General features: G+C 42.8%; 1 long non-coding RNA gene and 4 other non-coding genes across 12 annotated transcripts; all 5 read left to right on the top strand.

Annotated features, from left to right (window-relative positions):
• Window positions 1-3,648: 3,648 nt before the first annotated feature.
• LOC118087530 (uncharacterized) lies at window positions 3,649-10,071 on the top strand. 8 transcript variants are annotated; one of them, XR_004692836.3, is made up of 6 exons: window positions 3,649-4,093; window positions 4,698-4,777; window positions 5,786-5,932; window positions 7,290-7,349; window positions 8,258-8,404; window positions 9,554-10,071. It is a non-coding gene; the product is annotated as an uncharacterized LOC118087530 (long non-coding RNA). The 8 variants fall into 8 exon arrangements; XR_015950630.1 differs by having other exon boundaries at window positions 8,261-8,404; XR_015950632.1 differs by having other exon boundaries at window positions 4,702-4,777.
• LOC118088050 (small nucleolar RNA SNORA73 family) lies at window positions 5,335-5,542 on the top strand. The gene has a single exon (XR_004692910.3). It is a non-coding gene; the product is annotated as a small nucleolar RNA SNORA73 family (small nucleolar RNA).
• LOC118077450 (small nucleolar RNA SNORA73 family) lies at window positions 6,210-6,418 on the top strand. Its single transcript, XR_004691644.3, has one exon. It is a non-coding gene; the product is annotated as a small nucleolar RNA SNORA73 family (small nucleolar RNA).
• On the top strand, window positions 7,811-8,018 carry LOC118088052 (small nucleolar RNA SNORA73 family). The gene has a single exon (XR_004692912.3). It is a non-coding gene; the product is annotated as a small nucleolar RNA SNORA73 family (small nucleolar RNA).
• Window positions 8,703-8,910, top strand: LOC118088054 (small nucleolar RNA SNORA73 family). Its single transcript, XR_004692914.3, has one exon. It is a non-coding gene; the product is annotated as a small nucleolar RNA SNORA73 family (small nucleolar RNA).
• Window positions 10,072-11,621: the final 1,550 nt, after the last annotated feature.

Genomic DNA, 11,621 nt, shown 5'->3' on the forward strand with positions numbered 1-11,621 from the left:
ATCAAAATCCTTTGTCTAAAATGTTATAAATTCCTCTGCCCCACGTTGGGCGGAGTTGCAGTTTTGCAAAAAGATTTGACTGTAGCCTATTGCTTTGCAATAAACAAAATTGATTCCTAACTCCTCTTGTCTCTGAGTTTTATTGGCCTAACTCAGAAGATAAGTCATTTTTGGCTTGCAACAGGGTGAGCTGCCATTGCTCGGTCCCAGCTCCTGCCAACCTAGCAGTTTGAAAGCACGTCAAAGTGCAAGTAGATAAATAGGTACCGCTACAGCGGGAAGGTAAACAGCGTTTCTGTGTGCTGCTCTGGTTTCGCCGGAAATGGCTTAGTCATGCTGGCCACATGACCCGGAAAAAACTGTTTGCGGACAAACGTCGACTCCCTCGGCCAGTAAAGCGAGATGAATGCCGCAACCCCAGAGTCGTTCACGATTGGACTTAACTGTCGGGGGTCCTTTACCTTTTTTAGTGCAATCTTAGTGGTATTGTTGCAAGCCAAAAAATGTATTATCTTTTGAGTTAGGCCAATAAAACTCAGAGACAAGAGGAGTTAGGAGTCCATTATGTTTATTGCAAAGCAATAAGGTTACAGTCGAATCTTTTCACAAAACTGCAACCCCGCCCAACGTGGGACAGAGGAATTTATAACATTTCAGACAAACAATTTTGATTTAATCAATCATATAAATCATTACTTCATTGTATATTTAATATTCATCATTACATCATTTCATATTTAATACGCATGAGCAATAAGCATTGCTAACTAAACTTTGATTCTTACCATGATCTGTTACATATTGTTAGTTTACATGCATGGGAACCTGTGTTACGTGTGGATGTAACAATTTATGTTCTAGTTTATGAATTGTTTCTTTGTGACTGACGTATTACCTGACCTTCTATCCCAGTAGGAACGGCTTCTTGCTGAATCATCAGTTTCTTTAATGCAACAGGTTACCATAATCACTAATATAAGCATGTTCCAAGATTTATAGAGATTTACATTATCACCTCAATTGGGGCCCCTGCTACAGTATGACAATAAATTATTAAGCCCTCAGCATATACAAACTTTTCTCAGTAGTTCTCATAATGTTCCCATAAGGTAGGTGTATGGGCAATCTTTCCGGAAAATATTTGTACTTTGAGGAGATACCGGTAAGTGATCTGACATGGTCATCTCTTCCTGCTTCTGTTTACTTCCCTTCTCTGTCTCTTGTTCTGCTCCTTGATGGCTGAGAGCAGCCTTTAATGTATAGTCTGGTGGAAGGAAGAAGCGATAATGTTGGGTACCTTCTGACCTTCTTTGATGTAGAAGCATTGGGAAGAGGGTGACTAACGAATAATCTGAACGTAGGCAGTTGAGCAAGCCATACAGGCTAGCTATTTATAATCTATAAATCAAATGGTTTTGAGGCATAGCTCAGAAGCTTGTGCATGAACTCATGGCCGGAGGTTCGTGCAACCTGAGGCTACCTGGGAATCACGTCGCCACTTCTTGAGGGCTTCCCAGTGGCAGATCGAAGTGCTTGCTTGGTAATGTATATAGTACTGTAATGCTTGCTGTTTAGAATAAAATCTTTAATCTTCTCACTCTTTTGTGTTTGTATTGCTTCTGAATCTCATTAAAAGAACCACCTTGCATTTGGCAAGACAGTAAGTGGACCATTATCATTATTACCAATTACTTGGGAGCTGGGACCGAGCAATGGGAGCTCACCGCTGACCTTCTGATTGGTAAGTCCTAGGCTCAGTAGTTTAGACCACAGCGCCACCCGCGTCCCATTGACCTGTCATAGACTACTACCGGTAGTCATAATAAATAACAAGATGAAAGATGAAAAAAATCTTTTTTTAATCATTCCAGTGGCACCTTAAAGATCAACTAAATACTGTATAAGCTTCCAAGGTATGAACTTTCGTGTGTAATACACAGTTTGTCAGATACTCTGAAGCAGAGGTTGCTTCAACCTTACTGTATAACTGTTGATGACTGTTATGGCAGTTGGTTCTGATATAGGCAAAAATCTGCCTTTATTCCCTTATTGGGTTCTCCATCGGTTGGAGAATATAACAGAGGCCAACCAGAGAAGTTTGAGAAGCAAAGCCTTTATTTTCGCTGTTGCAACAGGGTCCTTCCTCTCACACAGGAGAACAAGGAAGGAACCCCAAACAAAGATGTCTTGCCCTTAAAAAGAGATTTGAAATTGGTTTCAGCCCACCCCCCAGAAGCATCATCCATATGTCACAGAAGGGGTGTAGCCCAAGACCCCCCCTCCCTAGATTCATCATAGGCACATCATGAACGGGGAGGTCTGGTGGCAGTAATCTGAGCATCCTGGACCCTGCCCCCTGCCCCCAAAACCTAATCAACAAAATTGAGAGATATTTACATTTCCCTGTTTCCCAGCCAAGTTAATCACACCCTTTTGTCTGGCAGTCAGGTATCAGGATGCCAGGGATTATCACTTTAATTCCTGAGACAATGAGAAGGTTCCCCCCACCCCACTTCTTCCTTGCAGAGGAACACCTGGTCAGAGAGAGTCAAAATGGTGTCAGTCAGGCCTGTTTTCCTGTGCTGCTTCAGACATGTTTCTGTACATTCATGTACATGTTTTATGAACAATTATTATATATATATGACCTCAAAATTCTTATAACAGTTCCATAGGGACAGGCAAGGGATTTTTAAAGGGATAGATGATCAAAATTAGCTTTAGTATGTATAATGGGACATGATTCCATCTCTATTCAGACCAGGTCTCTCCATATTTTTTAGTTTGGTAATGAATTGTAATTCAGCAACTTCTCTTTCAAGTGTAGGCCTATTTCTAAAATTCTTTTGCAATAAGATAGCCACTCTAAGATCATTTAAAATATGAAGGTGAAGCAAAAATACAAGATAGACCTCCATTCGTCGTTGGGCACATACAAACTACATTTATTAAAATACATAACCGGGGCTCTTCTTTCCGCCTCCGTTCCGCACGAATGGCTATTCGCCATTTCACTCGGTAGAGGGAGCCCTCGTTGTCAGAACGGCGTCGGAGTCTTTTTTCTTAGAATCTCCTTCTCTTTCAACTCGGCACCACCTCGGAATTCAACCAATCACTGCTCCTCTGCATCCCTCCATCCTCTCCCTCCCTCTCTTCCCCCACTTCGCTATTACGCATGCGTTGTGTCGCCGTTGTTTAAATAGAAAAAATTAAAATACCCTAAAAGGTTCAGTCTTCATGAATCTGTAAAAAGTTCGGTTCCCGTTGGCCATCGATGTACACGCCATGTGCGGGGCAAAACTGGTAGAATTAGCTATAGTGGAGTAAGGTTTAAGAGGGAGAGGGAAGGGAGAGAGAAATCTGGAGACAGAAGTGCAGTGCTCTCAAATAATCACGATGCGCCGAGGACCATTTTTTAGTTGTTCGATTTTTTAAAAAAATAAAATACTATTCATATATTGCCCCGCATGCTGAAAAAGCCGATTTAGAACCGGAAGTAAGGACTGCCTAAATAGATGAAACTCGTGGGCTTTTTACGCCTTCCGCTTCGACGGGAAACCTTTGCCGCATGCGCCGTGCAGTCTGGCGGCTTGCTCTTTCCCGTCAGCCCCTGCGCGTTATAAATACCCACGTCGTGCGTCCCACATTCTTTTCTAGGCGCGTGGGAAGAAGAGGTAAGTGGTGGAGCTGCTGCCTTCGCCTTAAAGAGCGGGAAGCGCGGCGTTTTAATTTCACAAGAAGCTATAAGTTAGGGACTGTAATAATTATAAGTGATTATTTAAGTTGCTTTTATAATTGCACCGTTTTGATATCTTAATAAATGAAAGAAACTGCGGAAGATGCAGTGATGAGACTTCTATTGAATTTCCGCTCGTTTCTTGAATTTCAACGTTGACGGAACGCCGTTGTCGCAGTTAGTCCCGCAGAAAACTATCCAAAAGATTATAAAATCAATTCTAGGGAGAGGGAGAGTTCCTGCACCTTGAAAGTGTGTGGCGGCAGGCAGAAATTCAACAAGTACAGCAAGTCGGTGTGTTTTGGAGGACAGCAGCCGTCATGGCTTGCAATTTGTTTTTGAAGTCTGGAAAGAAAGGTACAGCAACCATTCCTCTGCTTGCAGTGCACTTCCCTGGTTTCTATCTGCGATTCCTCTTTGGTTGGGAAGAAAGCTATGACCAGCCTCATTTCTCACATTTCCTTAAAGGAGCTCAAGGTGGTGTACAAGGTTCTCCCCTCTTCCCATTTCATCCTCCCAACAAGCCTCATATTTGTTGGAGGTTTATATTTATTGAACCACTAAAAACCTGCACTAGCATGATCCTATGCTTGATTTGAAAACCTTTTTTTCTGCTTGCTAGTGACCTCTTAACAGTGTACATGTATCAAGGTGCTGATGGGTGGGGAGAAACCTTTCAACTTCGATCATTTCAAGCAAGATTGTATTTAAAAACTATGAGACTCTGAAGATTTAATCTGCAAGAATACAGACTTGCCTAACAGTTTTTCTGATCTTTGTGATGCGTTAAAGTTTGCCTGAAACCAAGCATATATAAATACATATAAGTTTGGGCATAAATGTTTATGCAGTGTATTATTGGATGCTAGGCTGTACCTAGCTTGGTGCCAGTGGTACTGTATGAAGCTGTATTTCATGCAGTTACAATACACTAATACACACTTTTGTTCCTTGTGGTCAGAAAGGCTTGAGAACCTCATTAGATGATGCTGAAGAGGGCATTTGATCCACAGATGAACATGTCCAGTTTGGGAATGCAAGGTATTGGAGAATTTTTTTCTGTTTGATCTTGATCAGCAGATTATTACCTGAACTAGCCTTCATCAACCTGGTGCACTCCAGATGTTTTGAGGTACAGCTCTTATTGGGCCCTAGTCAGCATGGCCAATAGCCAAGAATGATTGGGAGTTGTAGTCTAGCAATACCTGAAATGCATCTGGTTGGGAAGACTTTCAAAGATAGGAACAGCATAATTTTATACAAATGGAATATATGCAGATGTTATACTTTGGCTGTGTATATAACTTTGAAACATATGCTTTTCTGTAGCACTGTAGTTTAGCGGTTACTGGCAACTATGAGGGGTAAACTACAGTGCCCATAATTCTTGGGGGTGCATTTAGGATGTTATTTGGTCTATTGAAAGTGCAAACTCCTTATGGAGCACATCACTTGTCTCCACTGCAAAAATAAAAGTTCTGTTCCTTGGACTTTACCCTTGGGAGTTGGGGGCACCAGTATTTTGAGAGTACTTGTCCCTTGCTGGCCTAGAGACTATAAAACTTCTAGAAATGGAGGCACTTAATAATGCTGTCAACCCAACGGGGATATCTGGAGAGGTTGCTCTCTTTCAGCTCTGTCCATGTGGCATATGGGAGCGTAGGCCTTTGGGCTCTGTGACGTATAGTCCCCTTCCACACCGTTGGAGAGCAAGCTGGGCCCTCGTTGTCTGCAACCTGCATATTCCTACTGCTTCTCTGAGTCTTCGGACGGTGACTGAGGAGAAAAACCATGCAGGAGACACTCCTCAAGCAAGAGCTTTGCTAATGGGGTTTTGTTTTCAATACACTTTTCAAAGCAACCACAACTGTTTTCTCTTGATCGTAAAAATGCAAGGATATTGTGGCGGGTGGGGGTATGGCATGTACAGTATGTGGGAGTGCAGGTTATTTGTTCAAGGGTTGCCTGTTGTTGTCTTTTCTTGTTGGGCAAATGCCCTCTGCTTTCAGAGGCCCAATTTTAAAAGATAACCTTGCTTTTTATTCTTAGTAGCAGGTATTCTGCATTTGCTGCGTCATGCTGCTAGTTGTATATCATATCTGGGGCCTGAGCAAGGATGAGGAGCTAAATTCTGGAAGTGGTGAGGATAAGACTTCTGCACATCATGGACACTGGAGCTCCACAAGAGTCAACCAGGTAAAAGGGTTGCTTTGTCCTTCCAGAAGAGAGTTTTCTAATGTCCTGCTGGCCTGCATAGAACAGTCTTTGTAGTAGTTTGGGATCATTATATTGGAAGCGGGTATTACAAGCATTCTTTCAACATGCCAGATGTTGCTGGGCTACTACTCTCATCATCCTAAACACTGGTTTATTGGCTGAGGCTAATGGGAGTTGGAGTCCCAACAAACATAAGGTGAGTACCACCTTGGGGCATGCTGGTATAGAGGCCCTTTGCAGTTCATCCTGCCTTCAACCAACGGGGATATCTGGAGAGGTTGCTCTCTCTCAGCTCTGTCCATGTGGCGTATGGGAGCGTAGGCCTTCGGGCTCTGTGATGTAGAGTCCCCTTCCACACCGTTGGAGAGCAAGCTGGGCCCTCTGAGGTCTGCAACCTGCATATTCCTACTGCTTCTCTGAGTCTTCGGACAGTGACTGAGGAGATAAACCATGCAGGAGACATTGCTCCACTTGGATAGTATTTCCTTACTGAAGTTGTTGCTTTTTGAGTGGTATTGTTGAAAAGTTGTGTTTAATCCAGTGCTGCTTAAACCTTTGGAAGTGAGGTCCACTTATAAACATTATTTACTTAGGAACATAGGAAGCTGCCTTATATAGAGTTAAGACCATTAGTCCATCATGCTCAGTGCTGTCCACACTGACTGTGAGTGACTTCCCATGGATTCAGGCAATGGTCATTACCAACCCTACCTGGAGATGCCAAGGATTGAACCTGGAACCTTCTGCATGCAAAACAGATCATCTACCACTGTGCTGTGCCCCTTCTATTCTTAGTTATTGAACTCATAAGTAGCCTGTTGCACAAATGTTTCCAGGCCACCTAGCAATAATTTTTAGAGCTTAAGTAAAAAAAGTTATTATTAAAAGACGTGCAATTGATTGAAATCAACCAGAACATCTTCCTCCCCCCAATAGCAACAGCAAAAAGCTATGGCGTCTCAAGCAGCTAAGCTTTCTAGTCCTATCTCCTCTCACTGAAAAAGAAAATAAGACTTTCAAGTTCAGATTTAATTCTGGAGAATTGCATATTATATATTCCATGTTTTAATTAGCGTATTCGTGTTAGAGAACATATTGCTTATATAAATAGAATTTAATTTAATATGCAGGCCATCAGTAACCAAGTCGCTCCAAGAGGATCCACGATAGAAGTGCTGTGGGCCCTTCATGAATTTTCTTTAAAATCCCTAGAAATTTGGGGGGGGGGAGGAGAAATGACACAGACACACTCACTGTGTGACCAGCTGAGGAATACATTGGGACTCCCAGTTTGAGGAGCAGCTGTCTTAACTATTGTACAATTCTGTTCTTCCAGTTCTAGTACGCTTGAAAGCTCATGGCATGCTGTTGGAATGGCCATATAATCCTGAAATGGGTATGTACAGCAGTTTTGACTCTCAAGGTATTCATGAGAATAATTAATTTTTCCTATTTGCCTTTTGCTGGCCGGGGTGTGTGTGTCATTAAGACCACTGTGGGGTGTTGTCTTTATAAACTCGACTGTGAAAATAATGCTGTACTCTTAGGTTTAGACCAGGCATCCCCAAACTTCGGCCCTCCAGCTGTTTTGGACTACAATTCCCATCTTCCCTGACCACTGGTCCTGTTAGCTAGGGATCATGGGAGTTGTAGGCCAAAACATCTGGAGGGCCGCAGTTTGGGGGTGCCTGGTTTAGACTAAAAGTGCATTGAAATATAAAATGTTGTCTTGGTATAAGTAATTCTGAAAGGGCATCTGCTGTGTTGGACTACAGTGCCCATTATTCCAGGCCATTGGCCATGCTGGCCTAGAGAATAGACAGCTTTCTACAAATGCACTTACTGTTCATCCTGCCTTCAACGGGGATATCTGGAGAGGTTGCTCTCTCTCAGCTCTGTCCATGTGGCGTATGGGAGCGTAGGCCTTTGGGCTCTGTGACGTATAGTCCCCTTCCACACCGTTGGAGAGCAAGCTGGGCCCTCGTGGTCTGCAACCTGCATATTCCTACTGCTTCTCTGAGTCTTCGGACGGTGACTGAGGAGATAAACCATGCAGGAGACACTCCTCAAGCAAGAGCTTTGCTAATGGGGTTTTGTTTTCAATACACTTTTCAAAGCAACCACAACTGTTTTCTCTTGATCGTAAAAATGCAAGGATATTGTGGCGGGTGGGGGTATGGCATGTACAGTATGTGGGAGTGCAGGTTATTTGTTCAAGGGTTGCCTGTTGTCTTTTCTTGTTGGGCAAATGCCCTCTGCTTTCAGAGGCCCAATTCTGAAAGATAACCTTGTTTTTATTCTTAGTAGCAGGTATTCTGCATTTGCTGCGTCATGCTGCTAGTTGTGTATCATACCTGGGGCCTGAGCAAGGATGAGGGTCTGAATTCTGGAAGTGGTGAGGATAAGACTTCTGCACATCATGGACACTGGAGCTCCACAAGAGTCAACCAGGTAAAAGGGTTGCTTTGTCCTTCCAGAAGAGAGTTTGCTAATGTCCTGCTAGTTGTCCTGCATACAACAGTCTTTGTAGTAGTTTGGGATCATTATATTGGAAGCGGGTATTACACTTAAGCAAGCATTCTTTCAACATGCTGGCTGTTGCTCTCATCATTATAAACACTGGTTTATTGGCTGAGGATAATGGGAGTTGGAGTCCCAACAAACATTAGGTGAGTACCACTTTGGGGCATGCTGGTATAGAGGCTAGCAGCTTTGTATAGAGGCCCTTTGCAGTTCATCCTGCCTTCAACCAACGGGGATATCTGGAGAGGTTGCTCTCTCTCAGCTCTGTCCATGTGGCATATGGGAGCGTAGGCCTTTGGGCTCTGTGACGTATAGTCCCCTTCCACACCGTTTGAGAGCAAGCTGGGCCCTCGTGGTCTGCAACCTGCATATTCCTACTGCTTCTCTGAGTCTTCGGACAGTGACTGAGGAGATAAACCATGCTGGAGACATGTGCTTGTTTGCTGCTTCGTTCAAAAATCCTTATGAAATCTTGTAGGCTTCCTATTGGAGATCTGGGGTTGGCCACAGGATGATGGACTCGTGTTCAATTTTTGCCTTGCTCTTTTTTGAGTTTTCGGAACTATGTTATGAGGGATGTGAAAAATTAAGGCACAATGGCCCTGTAAGAGGCATATGCACCAGAGCTTTATGTCATTGTGTTAAAAAGCTTTTGGTGCATGGTTGGAAGAACCTATGGGGGCACAGATATATTGAGTCTTACTGTTAATATTACGTTTTCATCCTTACCTATGCAAGTTTTATAAACAGAGCACTTGGGCTTGTTCAAGTTGGTCCTTGCATATTCTCGTAATTTCAATGCTTGTGCAGTGACCAGTTCAAATTCTTTACATAGGGGTCTGATTCCCCCCCCCCCATTGGAATGATTGAGGTCCTGCTTTTTATTGGTGCATGCTTGATAGATTTCTCTCTCAATTATTTTTTCATTGCTTTCTTTACAAAGTCTCAAAGTGACTTTCAAGTCTGTACAATACAAAAAAAGCTTTAAAATCAGTTAAAAGGTGCTGATTTTATGTTCAGGAAGCTGAGAACCAGAAACAGCCTGTTGATGTTTTTGTTTTTGTTTTTATTTATCAGGCCATTTTAAATGGAAGAAGAATAACCAGGAGAAAAAGAGCTGGAGAAGATGCTGAGGATGTAGTCTTGTGAAAGCACCAGCTATTTAAGCGTAGGTCAGAAGAGAACAGAGTCCTACAGATCAACAGAACAATCCTGGATAAATGGCTACCTTTGGTCTCCACCTTCAGTATGCCTTCAAGACTACAATTCCCATCATCCCTGGTTGCCGACCATGCTGGCAGCATTCGGGAGGCCCCAACATTGACAGGGCAATATGATGGCTTTCTCTGGCAGCAACATGATGGAAGAAAAGCTTGTTTGCTCTGAGCAAAGGTGGTTGAGGGAAACACTTAAATGAGGACAAAGATAATGGTCCAAAACCAAATTAACCGGTTGGGATGGAAGAGGTTTTCTGCATATGCAGAATTAGACAACTCCCCTTGCAAGTAACAGTGGCTTCAGATTTCAAGAACTCCTATGCTATTTACCTGTAAGAGATGGCTTGTTGAATACCAATAAAGCATATTACTCTGTAAGTTTTTTTATTCATGCGTTAGGACATGATCTGCAGTTGGTATTGACATTGTTAGAGAAAATAGGTATACAGACTACAGAAGATGAGATTCTGCAGCTCTACCATGCTCCAACAATGTCTGACAATTTAAAATGGACTTTGAAACAGGGTTGCATCCAACTAGGTTCTGCTCATAGTAGACCCATTGAAATTAATGGACCTAAGTTAGCTATGACCATAATTTTTGGTTGTCTACTCTGAGTAGGAGTAGTATTGGGTATAACAGAAAAAAACAAAAGGGATTGGCAGATGCACAATATCTGATATCTTTGAATTGTTGATCACGTCAGTTTATCTAGTCTTTTGTGTTTGCTTAATGGAAGTGTTCAGTTTCTTTAGCTTACTGATTGTGGGAAGTGAATTTGAGATTCTGTTCTTTGCAGACACCAGTGAGTTGCTGATCATGTGATCACTTACTTATACCCTGTTTTGGATCCCTTAAGGCATTTATACCCCACCTTTAGCCCAAAACTCAGAGCAAAAATCAGTGCTAAGATTATCGCTTCCCTCAGGCTCACAAGTTAAAAAGGCATGACATTTTGAGGAAAGAGGGTCGAGATCGCAAGCTCCATCACGAGCTCTTGGAAGTTCTCACAAATTCTGGCACCTCTTGCACAGATCTTCTGTAGACTGAAACTGTAGCTTGCTGTTTGCATCCTTCCCATGGAATTTCTGTGCCTATCAAATAACATAGTCTGTATTTATGGGGGAGTGGGAATTATGACAGCAAATTACTGGACGTTTAGTGATCAGTTTAACCACCTTTTAACCTGCTATTCCTCTAAAGAGCTTAAGGTGATTCAGTTCTCCCATGTTATTTGTACAATCGTCCTGTGACTAGGCATTCGGTTAGCCAAAGAATTTAGTTTGTGCTCTGAAAGAAACCCAGGCCTCTTTGTCCAATATGCTAAGCAACTGGAAGTACACTTGCATGTTCAGCCAGCCCTAGTGCACTCTGGGTTTAGGTAAATTGCAGGTGATGGTTAGTCTTCATTTGTGAAGAAGCCAAAACTTTAAAATTTTCCATCAGGTTCCAGGTTGCACAAAAAATGGTGCACAAAACTTAAAAACAGCACCATGTGACCATTGAAGGTATATTTTTAGTGTGGTGTGATTGCTCAGCCTGACCTTCAACAGACCATCTTTACTGGCCTGTACATGTATTCTGTGCATTGCAAAACTTTGCTTCCTGCAATTAAGTGACTCATGCTGTTGCCCTCCCAAATTACCTGTTCAAACAGCAACTGCAGCAGGCATGGGATAAGCTGAAACTGGTACAGATCTACTTTGCATGCAAAAGGTCCTAGCCTCAATCACCAGCATCTCCAGGTAGGGCAGGGAAATAGTAACCTTGGAGAGCTGCTGCCAGTCTGAATGCAAGCTAGATTGACTGATGGGTTTGACTAATGCAGGCATCCCCAAACTGCAGCCCTCCAGATGTTTTGGTCTACAACTCCCGTGATTCCCTAGGTAACGGGACCAGTGGTCAGGGATGATGGGAATTGTAGTCCA

Source organism: Zootoca vivipara, chromosome 6 (genome assembly GCF_965207765.1).
Source record: "Zootoca vivipara chromosome 6, rZooViv2.hap1.1, whole genome shotgun sequence".
In the NCBI taxonomy this organism is placed as follows: Eukaryota; Metazoa; Chordata; class Lepidosauria; order Squamata; family Lacertidae; genus Zootoca; species Zootoca vivipara.